This window comes from Rattus norvegicus, chromosome 1, assembly GCF_021556685.1.
Source record: "Rattus norvegicus strain SHRSP/BbbUtx chromosome 1, alternate assembly SHRSP_T2T, whole genome shotgun sequence".
Lineage (NCBI taxonomy): Eukaryota > Metazoa > Chordata > Mammalia > Rodentia > Muridae > Rattus > Rattus norvegicus.
The window spans coordinates 178,656,153-178,676,569 of record NC_141534.1 but is presented as its reverse complement, the minus strand read 5'-3'; the positions used below and the strand labels follow the sequence as shown (position 1 = coordinate 178,676,569).

The window sequence follows — 20,417 nt, the reverse complement described above, 5'->3', positions numbered from 1 at the left end:
GCAAAAGTAACTTTATGATTGGATGTCACCACAACATGAGGAACTGTGTTAAGAGGCTGAAGCACTAGAAAGGTTGACAACCCCTGCCTAAGAGAGAGGACTTCAACTCAGCTCCATCAACATTCACTGAGCACTGACTGAATACTATATAATCAAGTACAGTTGTCTCTGGCCTGAGAAGATGGCTGAACTATAGTCATCTAAGAACTGGGGACCTATGAAGGGGGAGAAGTGTGTGTGTGTGTGTGTGTGTGTGTGTGTGTGTGTGTGTGTGTGCGCGCGGCCTCACATGCATGCACATGTGTACACAGCAGAATGTATATATGGGTAGATAAGGAGGTCATAAGTCAACCTTAGGTATCATTCCTTGGGTTTTTCCCTCATTATTTTGAAACGGAACATGCCTTGTCTATGGGCTAGGAGGCTAGGGTGACCGGCTAAGAAGCCCAGGAATCCTCCTGCCTCTGTTACGTCAGCTCTGAGGATGCACATGTGCAATGTTCTTGCTGGCTTCAGTATATGAAAGTGGGAGATCAAACATGGATGTTCACATTTATGGCAAACCCCTTCTTGACATCACCATCTCCTCTGCCCTCGTGATCTTATCATGTAATCTACAGCAATGGAGGGAGAGAACATAGACTAAAAAAGCCTGGAGGTGGAGGCCAGCCTCCACAGAGCCTGCCCTCCAGATAGCAAGCTAGGCAAAACCACAGCTCTTTCATGGGGAATGCCCTATGGAGAATAGAAAGAAGGGGGGCAGGGAGAGAGGAACTCCACTCTGAGTTAAGTAAATCAAGGGGCAAGAATGAAGCCTGAGGTTCCAGAGATGGATAACTAGTCCAACTGAACTTTGACCCACATCTGGGTGCCACATCCTGGCTACAATGCAGCCCCCAGCTATGTTTGCTTTGACTCTGTACAGTGCTGCTCAGAACTGACCCAGAGCCCCTCAACCTCTCCTGAGAGAAACCTTGTTCTTGCTGTCCTTTCTGGAGGGATTTGCAGGAAGGGGGAACTCTAGGGGACCCTGGATGGGCAGCATCCTGCTGTTTCTCCAGGACTTCATCACAAGAGAAGGCCCACCACTCTCCACTACACTGTACAGTTTGTGAACCTCACACACCTTCCATGGAGGGTGAGGTCATTTCTCTTGACAGAGAGGTCAAGTCACCAACAGAGGCAGTGAGCGCTGGACTTCTCTCGTCAGAGAGGGCTCTGTGCAGGCGCATTTAGTATGGGAGGTTCCTTTTGCACATGAGTTTGACTGGCTCTCACTCATCCATGGCCAAGACAGACAGTTATTGGTGGACCACTAAGTTCAAGAAGAGCTTAAGGAAAACAAGGCAGCCACAGATTGGTGCTCTCTGTGTAAAGTGTTCAGAAATACATCACACACATTTGTAGGCAATTGTTTGGTGCTGGTTACATGAGATCTGGACTCCTACAACCCATTGCTGAAGGAAGCTTGGTTACTGAGTCTCCACTGAGGAGAGGAGGGAACGGAAGCACAGAGAGACTGCATGAGCTGCCCAAGGTCCTTAGAGCTGAAGTGGGAAGCTGAGTGATAATAGAAATTGACCAGGTAACTGTTGTGCTACACTGTGTAAGGTGGCAATTGTGTCACAGTTGGGGGGCTAGAAGGACTGCCTTCTACCGCACTAAGCATTGGCTGGCCAGTTTTAGAGAGGGCAAAGTCTGCATCTATATTTTGGGAAAACTGAGTAAACAGCATTACCAATGCTCACAACCATTGCCTACAGCATCTGCCTCCAAAGAGACTTCCCATGTGGTATGCTTCCCTGGTCTATGCATTGCTTCTGGCTGGTCTCTGGGGGATAAAAGGTGTATTCCAACCCTTGCCTGTTCCATTCATCTGCCTGTTCTCAGAACAAAGTACAATCAAAATGAAAAAGAGTCCATTCAGGTGGTCCTTGGGTTTCATGAATTTCTTCATTCAATGAACATTTATTGAACATGGAGTTTCTATTAGACACTAGTAAAACAGAAGACAGGCCAAGCTCCTGGAGCATTCTGAAGTGGGAGTCCAGACAAGAGGCAGTACAGGGCCAAGTGGGTTGCTGGAGAACTTGCTGAGGATGTCCTAGTGCCCTTAGGGAAGAACCATTCTGATGGCTTCTTGGATAGCCCATGTAAGCCTTGCCTTATTTGACCTCTGAGGCAAGAAGGTAGCCTGGCAGGTGACAACTGCAGGGGACTCCCTTCACTACCTCTGATGCCTCCTGGAAGGAAGGAAAGACAAAAGACAGAAATGATAGAAGCTTCCTCCACCTCCCCTGTCAAGAGACACTTTCTCTTCCAATAGTCTCGGGGAAATCAAACTACATCAGACTCTTAAGGAACATAGCAGGCCAATGGGCCACTAAAGGAGACAGCACACTACTAAAGGGCACCATGTGTGAGGCTTGAGGTCTGGACAGTGGCTTCCTTGCTCCTTTTCTGGGTTGAAAAAAGCTGGTGGCTCAGGAGGGAAGACACCTCATTTCTGTTTAGCTGGTCCTCATTGGCACTGACCAGATGTGAGGTCTTCAATATGGCCTCTATCCTGTCTCTAATGTCTAAATTCTTCATTTTTTGCCACTGAACCCCAAAATAAGCTGGGACAAATCCAGAAAGAAAAGCAAACCAGAGGCACACATATATATCAATCAGCCTGCACATTGGATGTCTCTGTGACCGATTGTATCAACGTGTCAATAAACTGAAGCTGAGAAGAGATTGGGGAATCCTTTGTTCCTGAGGAAGAAGAAGACAGGGAAGGTCACTGAAAAGATGGGTATGGCAGTGGTTGGGAAGGAGAGCCATGAAGAGTTAAGGCAATGGCCACTTGAGGACAGTGAGGACAGGCGGGATCCCAGTGACAGCAGGTAAGGTGCTAGCACATCCCTGGCCTTGCCTCCCTGTGCTGCCGGAACAGACTGCATTCCTTCCTCACTCTCTTCTGTTATTTCCAAACAGTGGCCATAGAGCAGTCTCAGGGCAAGTGCCTGCCCTAAGGGGTGCTGCGGATGTGAGCAAAAGGCTTCCAGCACCAAGCCTGCCAGTTGCCAAGGCAACCAATCCTATGGCCTGCCTCCAAGGTAGCTCAGGGCAGAGCACTGGGCAGTGGCTACTTCCTGAGTTTTGCTGGCGGATCCTCAGACACTTGAGTCCTTTCTCTCCAGTGCCCTCTGAGGTCTATGTACCTCCCTCCCAGGAAGTAGGATATACTGACTTTGGGTTGACAGATGTTAGACCCTGGGTTGGAGCATTAGAGGTTGGTCTTTAGAGGGTGGGACAATTTTGTACAACTCTCAATGAAAGCAACTGAGATAGATTCACATCGGAACGTCAGAGCCCAAGTCCAGAGCAAGGAAGAATAGGGATGGAATGGATTGATAGCAGAGAAGGAGTCAAGCAGTAAGACCCTGGGGAGCACGCAATGATCCTAAGGGAGGAGGGGACTCCGAGTTGGAAACTGGGGTATGACATCTGGACAGTAGGGCAGCATTGTTGGTGTTGTGGCCCCTGAGCTGATGGACTGCAGCTAGCACCTGTGCTGTGTCCTGGACCATATGTATGCTCTCTCTACAGCTTGATTCCCATGACCCTTTTAGGCAGTTGTTATCATTTCATTTCATGGGGGAGAATACTAAACCTTACAAGGCTAAGAAATCTGTTTGGGTTAGGGAAAGACTAACTTGATAAAGTGCATGAGGACTTGAGTCCGATCCCCAGAAATAACATCAAAAACCTGCTATGCTGGTGTGTGTTTGCAGTCATAGCACTGGAGAGACAGGCGGATCTTGAGGCTTGCTGGCCAGCCAGCCTGGACTACTTGGTGAATTCCATGTAGAAGTAGTGAGAGACCCTGTGTTACTTTTAACAGGTAACTTGACCCAACCCAGAATTACCTGGGAAGAGAGTTTCACTTGAGGAATTATGTAGAACAAGTTGGTCCATGGGGAATCTTTCTTGATTGTTAATTGATGAAGGAAGACACATCAAGTAGCAAGTCCACTGTGGCCAGCTCTATTCATTAATGAACAGAGTCCTAAACTGTATGAGACAGGAGAAGGCAAGATGAAAGCAAACGAAGAAATGTGTGATTATTCTCTAGTCACTCTTGACTGGGCATGCGATGTGATGGGCTGCTTGCATTTCTGCCTTGACTTCCCTGAAACAATGATCCGTAACTTGAAATCATGAGCTAAGTAAACCCTTTTCCTTCTCCTAGGTTGCTTATCATCAGTACACTTTGTATCACAGCAACAGAAATGCAATTAGGATAGATTGTCTCACAAAACCAAGGTTAACAGGGATGGAATTTTCCCCTACTCCAATGACCTCTGATCTCCATGTACATGTGTATACATGGGTATCAGTATACACTCACACACACACACACACACACACACACACACACACACACACACAAACATGTGCACATGCACACATACACAAAGGACCCTGCTCAAGTCTATTCAGGTACTCTGTGGCAGAGGTAGTATCTTTATGGGTTCTCAGGACTTCAGGACATGACCTCATCCTTACTCCTACCCTGTCCAAGGGAGCTTCTCTGACTCAGGATCTTGGCTCTGGAGAAGCAGAGGTCTGTGAAATATAAGTGCAGCAAGAAGCAGCCACAGTACAGGAGATGAAATAAAGACTCTTTGTAAAGATTGTGCTGCCCATGTTGGAAATGTTCACGGGACAAATATGACTGGAAAGATGGCTCCCTAACTGAAGCACTCTGGGAACATACTTCTGTCTCTTCACAATGTTAAGCTCATTGTGGGCCAAGAGTGTGATTAGTTGGTCTTGAAGAAGCAGTAGTCTCAAGCTAAATGTAGTGTGATACAATAGGAAGGGGGCAATGTTGTCCTCCTTTGCTTTTGGGCCCTATCTGCAGAAATAGATTGTAAGGGACATAGGTGCCACTCTGGGGGAGACACTGTACTACATGACTGGTAATGCTTCTGTATAGTTTATAGATTAGCAGCTAGACCTGCTCCTTTGGACTCCAAAGCCAGTTGAGTTGAACTCCAGTAAGTTCCAGTAGCCTCTCTGTTTTTATTTTCAGATAGGAATCTGCCCATTTTGAGAGAGCAAGACAAAGATTGAAATATATCTGGGGTCTGGAGCACATTTCCAGGCATGCAGTTGCTCTTGTTGTCTGAGCTTGTAATTTATGAGTTGACTTATAGGGAAAGGCAAAGAAAAAGCATGATCTTAACTTGGCCACCTGGTGGACCATGTGGACAGTGGGACATGGGGTGAAGAAATGTTCTGGAAGCATATGAGAACAGGTCTGGATAGGCACTCTGGAAAACATCCCACTGCAGTCCCTAGGAAAGACTTGTTCCACATCCCCGGAGACCAGAAGATAAAAGGTTGAGCCCAAGCTGGACTTGGCTGGGCAGCAAAGAGGTCTTATTGTCCGTGGCATCTGGCCTTCCCTGACAGACCTAGGGACCCTGCCATACTTCGTAGTTCCAGGGATCTTACTTTTCCCACAGATTTGGTGGTGCCCCTTCTGCTTCAGCAAATCTATGTGATACCTTTTCTGCTATCTCCAAAAGATCTAGGTGAATCTGTCCCCTGTCCCTGAAGATGTAGAAGACCCACTTTGTCCTGCCACAGCAGATCTAGAAGACATCCTCTCCTCTCCCTGGAAGAATGAGGGGGTCCACTTTACCTTATCCAGGTAGATTTAGAAAACCTTCATTCCCTACTCTCAGTGGATCTAAAGTTCCCATTTTCTCCTGCCCTGGCATTCCTGCTCTGACTTATATTCCTTGGCCCTAGTTACCCACAGGCCTGCTCACCCACAGACCTACCAATCAGAGCCACCTAATGTAACTTTCCACTAGAGCCTGCTGACTTTTGATGTCTGAGCAACTGTACACTTAAGACCCATATTCTCCAGATCCTCTATTCTCCAGATCACTCAGATACTCGGGGAACAATCAAGCTTCCTTCTGCCCTGGTAATGTTTACACCAAAACTGATGGCTCTTTTGTTTATCTCCTCTTATCTGCCTGGCAGATCCTTTGTCTACATTGATAAAATCACCAGAAAGGATGTTCATTACACTTCTGCCTCTGGGAGAAGCCGAGTGTTGATGATCGTGTGTGCTCAGCAGCTCACTCCATAGCAGTTCCTAAGCTCCATTCTGTCTATAGACTAGGCCTGGACCATTCCTCTCACTGTACCGATGGCTGAAACTCCAGGGTTTCAGATGCCATTGTCTTGTTCACATCTGGACCAGTCTCTGAAAGCCTGTTTATGCTAAGTACCCTGCAATGGTACTCTCGTTGCATGATGGAATTTTGTTACCGTTGAGCAGGAAGGATTATGCAAGTTGACTCCAGTCTGTCTTGTCTTGATGGTGTTCACACCGTACAACACTCATAGCCAGATATAGTCTCTTGTTCATGAATTTTGAGTTTTCCTTCAGGAGTCTGTTGCCAGTCACTGTGCTTTCTGAGAATTGCCCTACTGCACACTGAGCCAGGTGCTGTGAATTCCCAGTGTGCAGTTAAGTCCTGACTTTGTGTGGCTTACCTCCGAGAATGTGCCACAGTCACATAGAGATATGCATTGCAGTAGCATCCTGTGGCATGAAAGCAAACAAACAAACAGCAACAATAAATGAAAACAAAATCTAAGGTATCATGGGATCGAAATGAGGGCATCATGGGATTGGAATGATTTCAACCAGGAAATTCTGGGCAGAGATGGAGGATGGGGGTGGTTTCTTTGTAGGTGCTGAAGACACACCCTTTTATGTGTAGAAGCCAACAAAAGGCTGTGGATGTGGGGATACCCAGATAGCTCCAGGATGCAACCTCTTTTTTCCATTTCTCTACATCTCTACTACTGATTCATCTCCACAACAGCAGTCACTGTCAATGTTTTGCATCCTGCCCTGGGCTTATGTTGCTGCTTCCTTAGAGTATTCACATTCAAGGTTCCCACAAGAAAACCCACCATTGGCTTCCTGGCTCTTCAATATCATCGAATCTGACTAGGTACTCCAATTGTATAGTTATTAACATTTCCTCCAAATTGAAACCTTCCCTTCTGGATGGAGGTGAGAAGCTCTCCCAACTCACTAAAGCTGCAAGAGTCACAAGTCTCCTCCCCAAGGTCAGATGAGCAGAGGACACTTCACAGGGACGGACTTTCTTTGGTAATGCTGCCTGAAAGTTGTCCTCACCCATGCTGGAATGGCCTTTTGGCCACTCAGTTGCCTTTGAGTCACCCACACTCATGCAAGCCCCAATAAACTCTGGTTCACTGAGATAGACTGGAGCAGAATTGTTACCATGGTCTGTTGTTGGTGCCCTATGTTGTTTATGTTCTCCTGGGAAAAGTCATAAAATAGGTCCCAGCATGATTGCCTTATAGATCTAAATTAGGCCTAGTGATTACTATGTGGGGCTTAGGAATCAGCCACTGCTCCCCTCAGTTATAGACCAAATGATAATGTGGAAGGGAGAGCAGAAGACACTGTGACCTTTATACAAACGTACCTGGGACTGCTTATCTTAAAGGCAATAATGTAACTGGGAGATAATCTCAAGCCTCCATGCTCGGAAATCTTTAAGACACTGCCCCGTACCTTCCAGCCACACATAACATTCCCTCTTTAGTTCTAATGCAGAATTGGCAGCTTAGGAACAAGGCTTCCTAGCAGGCTTTCATGCTATCAGCAACACAACACCACTGTCTCCCTGGACACACTTCTAGAGGCACAGTAAGGAAGGTAGGCATCTTCATGGGGCAGGGCTTAGCAGTCAGAGGACCCTAGGCTTAATCAAGCCCTGGAGGATAATTTCCCACCTCAACTGCGTTTCCTTCATCTGCTTTGGGGATAAAGATACTGACTGGTACTGATAACTGTTGGGTAGAAAAGAACAAAAGCATGCCTTATGGCACGAAGCAAATGCTCATTACTGCTGTTACATCCAGGGATTCTCTGTAGAGTTTGGGGAGACGTGGTGAAAAATGTGGGAATTTCTAAGCTCTGAAGGTTGCAGCGATGTGTATGCCAGCCAGAGGGAGGGACAGTCTCGACTTTTCTTCTGTCAGTGAGAATCCTCACATTACCTCATCCTTGGGTCTCCTTGAGTCCAATCTCCTGGGAGCTAAGAGATGTGAGTGTCAATATGATCTGCAAATGCTAAAAGCTAGAAGTATGCCAAAGTGAGGTTACAGAAACACCACAGATGCTATGTGGGTACACGGAGATTAATGGTTGGTGTAAGGGCATCAGTACTCTCTAGGACCGATAGTAGTCATGGAGAGCCAACAGGTGTCTTGAGGGCTATGAGGCTTCCTGGGTTCATGTTCCGGGTAGCTAACAACTGATATCAACAGCATTGTCTGATCATAACTTAGAATGGATGATCTCTGGGAGAAGTTTGGGAAGAGTGGCCAGGACAACCTCCCACAGGGAGTACTCACTCCAGTGTCATCTTCTCAGGTAGGACCCTTTGTTGCACTCCCAGAACTCTGGCACAGAAGTCCTGCCGCAAAGTTCATTGTCAGTCTCCTTTGAGCTCATTCTGAAAATGGCGTGCTCCATCCTCCTTCCTGACAGCTCAAACTGGCCCATGAATCATCTTATGGGCAATGTTCTTGTCCATTTGCTGAGATCAAAGAAAGGGCCGAGGCTGCCAATCCAACATGGGATTTCCCAGTTGTAGGACACAAGGACTGATTTCCTCATCTGCTGTCCAAGAGCTGGACATGGTCTCATACAGTGGTCTACTGCTTCTATTCCTCTCATAGATAACGACACCAAAATTCTTGGTAGAAATTTGTCTCGGGATGACTCAAAACAATCTGGGTATAAATCTTCAGAGAAGCTCCCTAAGTTGTCTTGTCTCTTGTCCCTGTGTCTCTTTTTGTGTGCAGAGATCAATAGAGTGGAGTTTATCAGGACCATCAATTCAGCTTATTAGACAGTCCCAACACTCCTCCTCCACTACACCTTGTTTTCATCTCTAGTGGGGACAGCTTGACATTGAGCAAGAGTGAAAATCAAAAGGCAACTTTTATGGCTTAATTTTACAGGGGAAAGTATCTCTTCCAAAGAAAAGTCAAGGTGTTACACAGTTAAGTGTCCTTTAAAAAGGACAAGTAGTGACATTCATGTGGTGTCTTTGCATTACAATCCTCATGCCCTTCACCACAGAAGCAAATGGGGCAGGGGAACAGAGACTGCTATCAGGGTGGTTGGGAGGATGGCTCTGAGCTATAATTTGTGTGTAACCCATGCTCTCAAAGGTTCATGTGTTGAAGGTTTAATGACCAGCTCCTGGTGCTATTAGAAAGTAGTAAAGCTCTCAGGGTAGGACCTAGCAGAAGGAAGTTAGGTTATTGGTACAGACTCCTGCCTTAGGGCTTTATTGCTGTGAAGAGACATTGTGACCAAGGCGACTCTTATAAAGGACAGCATTTAATTGGGCCTGGCTTACAGTTTCAGAGGATCAGCCCATTATTATTATAGCAGGAAACATGGCAGCATGCAGACAGAGGAGCCAAGAGTCCTTTCTAGATCTTGATCTGTAGGCAGTCAGGAGTAGGTTCTCTTCCACATTGGATGGAGGCTAGTATAAAAGCCTCAATGTCCATCCCCACAGTGATATACATCCTCTAACAAGGCCACACCTCCTCCAATAATGCCACACCTCTTAATAGTGCCACTTCCCATGGGTCAAGCATATTTAAACCACACTTCTTGTCAACCATGAGACTCCTCTCTGAACACTGCTGTGAAGGAACAGGGATAAATGACTAAATTCTGAACTCTTAGAACCATGAAGCAAAATATACCTTTTCTCTCTTCCCCTTGACATCCTGCATGTGTTTGGAACAGCAGTGGTGAGCTGATTAACCCTCTGGGTAAATACCCTACCTGATAAGATGTGGAGCAGAGGATATGGTGACATCATTCTAGAGGACTCAGGTGCTAGATGAACTTTATTACTTTTACATACCTGTGACCAAGCTACCTAACAAAAATTACCCAGGAGAATTGGGGGTTTGTTTGGACTTCTTATTTCACAGGATTCAGCCCATAGTCAGGGCAACTGGAGTATGGGGAGGAAGCCACATTCATTTCATGACAGACAGGAAGCAGAGCATGAAGAAGGCATTGAGGATTAAGTTTAGCTTTGAAAGTCAGTGCTCTGCCAACTGGGGACCAAGCATTCAACAGATGAACTTGTGAGGGGGCGTTTCAGTCAAACCATAAGACTCGATCATCTCAGCAGTGTGCACATGAGAGCAAAGTCTACAGGGTGACTGCTGGGCTCACAAGAGAAGTCAGCTGGAGTCTAGGGCAGGCACCCAGAACTTAAATCCACTTGGTCCAGTCAGGCAACAGTGTGGATCCTACATAAGGAACTTGCATCATGGAGGGACTTAATACATTGGTCCAATTAGAGTACAGAATGGCCCAAACTGTACAAATGATCTGGTTCTGACAGGGACTGAGCCAGTGGAAGGCCAATCAGGTCATCTCATCCTCTTATCTTATATCATCTTTCTCTGTGATATTTCTTAGAAGTGTGTTTCTATTGCAGAGTCCCAGCAGCAGCCAGCTGTTCCTAGTCTGTCAGCCTGAAATGCCACTGAGGGCTGTGACCAGCAGATATAAGGATATATTTTGACTGATGCATTCTTTCTTTCTTGTCTCTTTCTGTTTCCTCCCCTCAGCAATGTAAGCTCTGCTTCGATATTGAGTAGAGAGACTGGAACCATGACTACATGCATGTGAGGTGGGGAGTGGGTTGGGGACAATTGGGAAGGAAACATTATCCACAAATCAGCAGACTGCATATTCATTGCCAGGCACTGCGCTGGGCAATGGTATGAGGCTGTGAGCAAGACCATACTCAGCTATCAGGGAACTCATGACTCAGGGGCAGAGTGGCCAGACAGCCTAGCCTGTGTGAAACAGTCATTGTTCTAAAGTTGAGAAAATTCCAGGCAAACCACCTGTCCTTAATTGCTATAGTGGTGAGGGATATCCTTGGAATGGTTGGTGGTGACAAGGCATTGCTTAGGAAGGAGGCAAAGTATGCAGATCATTTCTTCAGTCAAGTGTCTTCGGTTCAGTGCATGAGGAAAGGGCCTCAAGTTTGCTCAGCAAAAGACCTCTGGGCAATCTGTCCTTCTATGTGAAGAAGAGAGAGAGAGAGAGAGAGAGAGAGAGAGAGAGAGAGAGAGAGAGAGAGAGAGAGAGAGAGAGAGAGGAGTGGCTTGTCTAAGATCATGGTAGGCTAGGCTGATTAGCATGCCCAGGTGCCTCCACCCCTGTCAACTTACCTGTCATCTACACCCTCTTTCATGTAGGTGTGGAAAGCCTAAAGGGAGGGAGAAGTTACCACGTGTTGTGAGAGACACACATGATCAGGTTCCCAATAAAAAAAAAGGGAAAAGAAGTCTTTGACGAGATTAGGAAATTTGATGGAACAATTTAATGGAGGCTATGAGGAACTGGGGCATAAATGCAGGGAAAGGAAATACAGGCAAACGAGAGCCTGCAGGCGGAGGGAGGGCCTGGCAACCAAGAGATCCGTGTTGTGCAGATAAGGTGTAGGCTAAGCATGCCTATGCACTCTGTTTGATCCCCCAAACACTGACCAACTACCATGTGCCAGGTCCTTGTTGAAGATGGCATGGTAGCAAACCATCCTTGCTCTCACAGAGCAATATTCATAGGCACTCAGGGAGACAAGTGTGGATATGACATGATATATCAGGGGTTCTGTAATGTACATGAGTCTCCCTAGAAAAACCTTGGGTTTGAAAGTCTTTCTTATGAAAATGGTGATCAACAGGCTTTAGGTGTAAATGAACCATAACGATTTGATTATGGTTGGAGAATGACCACCAGGAGACTGGCTTACAGAGACCCACTATTGCTTTCTCAGGGGTAAGTTAAATGAGTCTTCTTGAAAGGAGTCTAGGTAGCCATGAACAGAAATAAGGAAAGAGCCTGGGGGAAAGCGATTAGCTCTGTCTCTGAAAAATGGCAGGTGGGTACAGGGGTCTAGGGCCACAGTCTCATTTACCAGGGAGGACAGTGAACTTGAACAATACAAAGACCCCACTGGGATCTGTCCACTGTACTTGAAAAAATAACAATGTGTGTTTGACTGTGTGTATGGCATTACTTTTGTTTAAGCTCTCTCTCTTCCTCTCTCTCTCTCTCTCTCTCTCTCTCTCTCTCTGTGTGTGTGTGTGTGTGTGTGTGTGTGTGTGTGCGTGCGTGCATGTATGTGTGCTACATCTATTGAAGTGCCTGAAGAAACCAGAATATGACATGGATTCTGCCTGCTGTAGACTCTGAGACTCAAACTCAGGACCTTCAGAAGAGCAGCACTGCTGAGCCATCTCTCCAGGCCTTTGTGACACTGCTTTTAACATGAACTTAGCAAACAATACCTATGTTAGTATTCTCCTGTTTCCCTGCCCAGGGAAGGCCCAGCTGTCTGGTCTTGGTTATCCATCGTAAATAAGTTCTAGCCAACAGAACCACTTGGCTGTCTTCCACAAACTTTCTCAGTGTTGGTGCTGAAATTACGTTCACTGTAGGGAAAGAGGAGAGTATCCTTGGGAAGGGTCTGTGAGATGAAGAAATGTCTTCCCTTCTCTGTGGCTAGGCAGGCTGCTTCTCTCCTCTCCAGCCACAGCCCTGTCTCCTGGGCCCTGTGAGAGCTCTGCAGGACCAACTCTTACACCATGTTTAAGAGCCTAATCAAATCTCCCTTTTCTTTTTTTTTTCACATTTTTTTTATTAACTTGAGTATTTCTTATATACATTTCAAGTGTTATTCCCTTTCCCGGTTTCCGGACAAACATCCCCCTCCCCCCTCCCCTTTCTTATGGGTGTTCCCCTCCCAACCCTCCCCCCATTGCCGCCCTCCCCCCATAGTCTAGTTCACTGGGGGTTCAGTCTTAGCAGGACCCAGGGCTTCCCCTTCCACTGGTGCTCTTACTAGGATATTCATTGCTACCTATGGGGTCAGAGTCCAGGGTCAGTCCATGTATAGTCTTTAGGTAGTGGCTTAGTCCCTGGAAGCTCTGGTTGCTTGACATTGTTGTACTTTTGGGGTCTCGAGCCCCTTCAAGCTCTTCCAGTTCTTTCTCTGATTCCTTCAACGGGGGACCTATTCTCAGTTCAGTGGTTTGCTGCTGGCATTCGCCTCTGTATTTGCTGTATTCTGGCTGTGTCTCTCAGGAGCGATCTACATCCGGCCCCTGTCGGTCTGCACTTCTTTGCTTCATCCATCTTGTCTAATTGGGTGGCTGTATATGTATGGGCCAAATGTGGGGCAGGCTCTGAATGGGTGTTCCTTTAGTCTCTGTTTTAATCTTTGCCTCTCCCTTCCCTGCCAAGGGTATTCTTTTTCCTCATTTAAAGAAGGAGTGAAGCATTCACATTTTGATCATCCGTCTTGAGTTTCGTTTGTTCTAGGGATCTAGGGTAATTCAAGCATTTGGGCTAATAGCCACTTATCAATGAGTGCATACCATGTATGTCTTTCTGTGATTGGGTTAGCTCACTCAGGATGATATTTTCCAGTTCCAACCATTTGCCTACGAATTTCATAAACTCGTTGTTTTTGATAGCTGAGTAATATTCCATTGTGTAGATGTACCACATTTTCTGTATCCATTCCTCTGTTGAAGGGGATCTGGGTTCTTTCCAGTTTCTGGCTATTATAAATAAGGCTGCGATGAACATAGTGGAGCACGTGTCTCTTTTGTATGTTGAGGAATCTTTTGGGTATATGCCCAAGAGAGGTATAGCTGGATCCTCAGGCAGTTCAATGTCCAATTTTCTGAGGAACCTCCAGACTGATTTCCAGAATGGTTTTACCAGTCTGCAATCCCACCAACAATGGAGGAGTGTTCCTCTTTCTCCACATCCTCGCCAGCATCTGCTGTCACCTGAGTTTTTGATCTTAGTCATTCTCACTGGTGTGAGGTGAAATCTCAGGGTTGTTTTGATTTGCATTTCCCTTATGACTAAAGATGTTGAACATTTCTTTAGGTGTTTCTCAGCCATTCGGCATTCCTCAGCTGTGAATTCTTTGTTTAGCTCTGAACCCCATTTTTTAATAGGGTTATTTGTTTCCCTGCGGTCTAACTTCTTGAGTTCTTTGTATATTTTGGATATAAGGCCTCTATCTGTTGTAGGATTGGTAAAGATCTTTTCCCAATCTGTTGGTTGCCGTTTTGTCCTAACCACAGTGTCCTTTGCCTTACAGAAGCTTTGCAGTTTTATGAGATCCCATTTGTCGATTCTTGATCTTAGAGCGTAAGCCATTGGTGTTTTGTTCAGGAAATTTTTTCCAGTGCCCATGTGTTCCAGATGCTTCCCTAGTTTTTCTTCTATTAGTTTGAGTGTGTCTGGTTTGATGTGGAGGTCCTTGATCCACTTGGACTTAAGCTTTGTACAGGGTGATAAGGATGGATCGATCTGCATTCTTCTACATGTTGCCCTCCAGTTGAACCAGCACCATTTGCTGAAAATGCTATCTTTTTTCCATTGGATGGTTTTGGCTCCTTTGTCAAAAATCAAGTGACCATAGGTGTGTGGGTTCATTTCTGGGTCTTCAATTCTATTCCATTGGTCTATCTGTCTGTCTCTGTACCAATACCATGCAGTTTTTATCACTATTGCTCTGTAATACTGCTTGAGTTCAGGGATAGTGATTCCCCCTGAAGTCCTTTTATTGTTGAGGATAGCTTTAGCTATCCTGGGTTTTTTGTTATTCCAGATGAATTTGCAAATTGTTCTGTCTAACTCTTTGAAGAATTGGATTGGTATTTTGATGGGGATTGCATTGAATCTGTAGATCGCTTTTGGTAGAATGGCCATTTTTACTATATTAATCCTGCCAATCCATGAGCATGGGAGATCTTTCCATCGTCTGAGGTCTTCTTCAATTTCTTTCCTCAGTGTCTTGAAGTTCTTATTGTACAGATCTTTTACTTGCTTGGTTAAAGTCACACCGAGGTACTTTATATTATTTGGGTCTATTATGAAGGGTGTCGTTTCCCTAATTTCTTTCTCGGCTTGTTTCTCTTTTGTATAGAGGAAGGCAACTGATTTATTTGAGCTAATTTTATACCCAGCCGCTTTGCTGAAGTTGTTTATCAGCTTTAGTAGTTCTCTGGTGGAACTTTTGGGATCACTTAAATATACTATCATGTCGTCTGCAAATAGTGATATTTTGACCTCTTCTTTTCCGATCTGTATCCCCTTGATCTCCTTTTGTTGTCTGATTGCTCTGGCTAGAACTTCAAGAACTATATTGAATAAGTAGGGAGAGAGTGGGCAGCCTTGTCTAGTCCCTGATTTTAGTGGGATTGCTTCAAGTTTCTCTCCATTTAGTTTAATGTTAGCAACTGGTTTGCTGTATATGGCTTTTACTATGTTTAGGTATGGGCCTTGAATTCCTATTCTTTCCAGGACTTTTATCATGAAGGGGTGTTGAATTTTGTCAAATGCTTTCTCAGCATCTAATGAAATGATCATGTGGTTCTGTTCTTTCAGTTTGTTTATATGATGGATCACGTTGATGGTTTTCTGTATATTAAACCATCCCTGCATGCCTGGGATGAAGCCTACTTGATCATGGTGGATGATTGTTTTGATGTGCTCTTGAATTCGGTTTGCCAGAATTTTATTGAGTATTTTTGCGTCGATATTCATAAGGGAAATTGGTCTGAAGTTCTCTTTCTTTGTTGGGTCTTTGTGTGGTTTAGGTATAAGAGTAATTGTGGCTTCGTAGAAGGAATTCAGTAGGGCTCCATCTGTTTCAATTTTGTGGAATAGTTTGGATAATATTGGTATGAGGTCTTCTATGAAGGTTTGATAGAATTCTGCACTAAACCCGTCTGGACCTGGGCTCTTTTTGGTTGGGAGACCTTTAATGACTGCTTCTATTTCCTTAGGAGTTATGGGGTTGTTTAACTGGTTTATCTGTTCCTGATTTAACTTCGATACCTGGTATCTGACTAGGAAATTGTCCATTTCCTGAAGATTTTCAAGTTTTGTTGAATATAGGTTTTTATAGTAAGATCTGATGATTTTTTGAATTTCCTCTGAATCTGTAGTTATGTCTCCCTTTTCATTTTTGATTTTGTTAATTTGGACGCACTCTCTGTGTCCTCTCGTTAGTCTGGCTAAGGGTTTATCTATCTTGTTGATTTTTCTCAAAGAACCAACTTTTGGTTCTGTTGATTCTTTCTATGGTCCTTTTTGTTTCTACTTGGTTGATTTCAGCTCTGAGTTTGATTATTTCCTGCCTTCTACTCCTCCTGGGTGTATTTGCTTCTTTTTGTTCTAGAGCTTTTAGGTGTGCTGTCAAGCTGCTGACATATGCTCTTTCCTGTTTCTTTCTGCAGGCACTCAGCGCTATGAGTTTTCCTCTTAGCACAGCTTTCATTGTGTCCCATAAGTTTGGGTATGTTGTACCTTCATTTTCATTAAATTCTAAAAAGTTTTTAATTTCTTTCTTTATTTCTTCCTTGACCAGGTTATCATTGAGTAGAGCATTGTTCAATTTCCACGTATATGTGGGCATTCTTCCCTTATTGTTATTGAAGACCAGTTTTAGGCCGTGGTGGTCCGATAGCACGCATGGGATTATTTCTATCTTTCTGTACCTGTTGAGGCCCGTTTTTTGACCAATTATATGGTCAATTTTGGAGAAAGTACCATGAGGAGCTGAGAAGAAGGTATATCCTTTTGCTTTAGGATAGAATGTTCTATAAATATCCGTTAAGTCCATTTGGCTCATGACTTCTCTTAGTCTCTCTACATCTCTGTTTAATTTCTGTTTCCATGATCTGTCCATTGATGAGAGTGCGGTGTTGAAATCTCCCACGATTATTGTGTGAGGTGCAATGTGTGTTTTGAGCTTTAGTAAGGTTTCTTTTACATATGTAGGTGCCCTTGTATTTGGGGCATAGATATTTAGGATTGAGACTTCATCTTGGTGGATTTTTCCTTTGATGAATATGAAGTGTCCTTCCTTATCTTTTTTGATGACTTTTAGTTGGAAATTGATTTTATTTGATATTAGAATGGCTACTCCAGCTTGCTTCTTCTGACCATTTAATTGGAAAGTTGTTTTCCAGCCTTTCACTCTGAGGTAGTGTCTGTCTTTGTCTCTGAGGTGTGTTTCCTGTAGGCAGCAGAATGCAGGGTCCTCGTTGCGTATCCAGTTTGTTAATCTATGTCTTTTTATTGGGGAGTTGAGGCCATTGATATTGAGAGATATTAAGGAATAGTGATTATTGCTTCCCGTTATATTCATATTTGGAAGTGAGGTTATGTTTGTGTGCTTTCATTCTCTTTGTTTTGTTGCCAAGACGATTAGTTTCTTGCTTCTTTTAGGGTATAGCTTGCCTCCTTATGTTGGGCTTTACCATTTATTATCCTTTGTAGTGCTGCATTTGTAGAAAGATATTGTGTAAATTTGGTTTTGTCATGGAATATCTTGGTTTCTCCATCAATGTTAATTGAGAGTTTTGCTGGATACAGTAACCTGGGCTGGCATTTGTGTTCTCTTAGGGTCTGTATGACATCAGTCCAGGATCTTCTGGCCTTCATAGTTTCTGGCGAAAAGTCTGGTGTGATTCTGATAGGTCTGCCTTTATATGTTACTTGACCTTTTTCCCTTACTGCTTTTAATATTCTTTCTTTATTTTGTGCGTTTGGTGTTTTGACAATTATGTGACGGGAGGTGTTTCTTTTCTGGTCCAATCTATTTGGAGTTCTGTAGGCTTCTTGTATGTCTATGGGTATCTCTTTTTTTAGGTTAGGGAAGTTTTCTTCTATGATTTTGTTGAAGATATTTACTGGTCCTTTGAGCTGGGAGTCTTCACTCTCTTCTATACCTATTATCCTTAGGTTTGATCTTCTCATTGAGTCCTGGATTTCCTGTATGTTTTGGACCAGTAGCTTTTTCCGCTTTACATTATCTTTGACAGTTGAGTCAATGATTTCTATGGAATCTTCTGCTCCTGAGATTCTCTCTTCCATCTCTTGTATTCTGTTGGTGAAGCTTGTATCTACAGCTCCTTGTCTCTTCTTTTGGTTTTCTATATCCAGGGTTGTTTCCATGTGTTCTTTCTTGATTGCTTGTATTTCCATTTTTAATTCCTTCAACTGTTTGATTGTGTTTTCCTGGAATTCTTTCAGGGATTTTTGTGTCTCCTCTCTATGGGCTTCTACTTGTTTAGTTATGTTTTCCTGGAATTCTTTCAGGGATTTTTGTGTCTCCTCTCTATGGGCTTCTACTTGTTTATTTATGTATTCCTGGAGTTCTTTCAGGCATTTTTGCGATTCCTCTCTGTAGGCTTCTACTTGTTCTCTAAGGGAGTTCTTCCCGTCTTTCTTGAAGTCCTCCAGCATCATGATCAAAAATGATTTTGAAACTAGATCTTGCTTTTCTGGTGTGTTTGGATATTCCATGTTTGTTTTGATGGGAGAATTGGGCTCCGATGGTGCCATGTAGTCTTGGTTTCTGTTGCTTGGGTTCCTGCGCTTGCCTCTCGCCATCAGATTATCTCTAGTGTTACTTTGTTCTGCTATTTCTGACAGTGGCTAGACTGTCCTATAAGCCTGTGTGTCAGGAGTGCTGTAGACCTGTTTTCCTCTCTTTCAGTCAGTTATGGGGACAGAGTGTTCTGCTTTCGGGCGTGTAGTTTTTCCTCTCTACAGGTCTTCAGCTGTTCCTGTGGGCCTGTGTCTTGAGTTCACCAGGCAGCTTTCTTGCAGCAGAAAAGTTGGTCTTACCTGTGGTCCCGAGGCTCAAGTTCGCTCGTGGGGTGCTGCCCACAGGCTGTCTGCAGCGGCAGCAACCAGGAAGACCTGTGCCTCCCCTTCTGGGAGCTTCAGTGCACCAGGGTTCCAGATGGTCTTTGGCTTTTTCCCCTGGCGTCCGAGATGCGTGTGCAGAGAGCAGTCTCTTCTGGTTTCCCAGGCTTGTCTGCCTCTCTGAAGGTTTAGCTCTCCCTCCCACGGGATTTGGGTGCAGAGAACTGTTTATCTGGTCTGTTTCCTTCAGGTTCTGGCGGTGTCTCAGGCAGGGGTCCTGCCGCTCCTGGGCCCTCCCCCACGGGAGCCCAGAGGCCTTATACAGTTTCCTCTTGTGCCAGGGATGTGGGCAGGGGTGAGCAGTGTTGGTGGTCTCTTCCGCTCTGCAGCCTCAGGAGTGCCCACCTGACCAGGCGGTTGGGTCTCTCTCTCTCACGGGGTCTGGGAGCAGAGAGCTGCTGCGGGCCGGGATCCGCGGGTGTGGGACTTCCGGTAAACACAGAACGTGCCCAGTCCTAGAGGAATTCTGCTTCCGTGTATCCCAATTTCACCAGGCAGCTTTCTTGCAGCAGAAAAGTTGGTCTTACCTGTGGTCCCGAGGCTCAAGTTCGCTCGTGGGGTGTTGCCCACGGGCTCTCTGCAGCGGCAGCAACCAGGAAGACCTGTGCCGCCGTTTCCGGGAGCCTCAGTGCACCAGGGTTCCAGATGGTCTTTGGCTTTTTCCTCTGGCGTCCGAGATGTGTGTGCAGAGAGCAGTCTCTTCTGGTTTCCCAGGCTTGTCTGCCTCTCTGAAGGTTTAGCTCTCCCTCCCACGGGATTTGGGTGCAGAGAACTGTTTATCTGGTCTGTTTCCTTCAGGTTCTGGCGGTGTCTCAGGCAGGGGTCCTGCCGCTCCTGGGCCCTCCCCCACGGGAGCCCAGAGGCCTTATACAGTTTCCTCTTGTGCCAGGGATGTGGGCAGGGGTGAGCAGTGTTGGTGGTCTCTTCCGCTCTGCAGCCTCAGGAGTGCCCACCTGACCAGGCGGTTGGGTCTCTCTCTCTCTCACGGGGTCTGAAATCTCCCTTTTCATAGAGGACTTCTTGACTACTCCCTGGAACAGCTGTTCAGACATCATGATGTCCATGTGCCCAATGCTACTTTAATCAGAACACTTACAGCAACCTGCCTTCATATTCATCCATTTCTCTTGTCAAAACATAAGCCCCATGAGGACAAGGACTTTGTCTGTGTCCCATTGTGTCCCTGCAACTATCATCACTCCTACCAGGTACACAAAACCCAGTGCATAGTTACTGCATTATGTACAAGAACGAAAGTGTGCTATGCCAGTCTGTTAACTTGATGGTTGTATTAAAACTGTAAGTGTGAAGTAGATTTGGGAAAAGGCCTTTCCCTCCCCCACCTCCCCTTGGTGAGAGGGAAGGAGAGCTGGAAATAGAATGGGAGAAGTTTCTGTAAATTTCTGGTAACCATAGAGACAGTGATTTTCGTTTATTAATCTCCTGCTCTTAAGCAGGCTGGGGCCCCATGGTGATTTCTCCAAATTGCTCAGTCTGG

General features: G+C 45.3%; 1 protein-coding gene across 1 annotated transcript in view; it reads left to right on the top strand.

Moving 5' to 3' along the window:
- Galnt18 (polypeptide N-acetylgalactosaminyltransferase 18) overlaps window positions 1–20,417 on the top strand; it is a 310,938-nt gene that overhangs the window by 158,867 nt on the left and 131,654 nt on the right.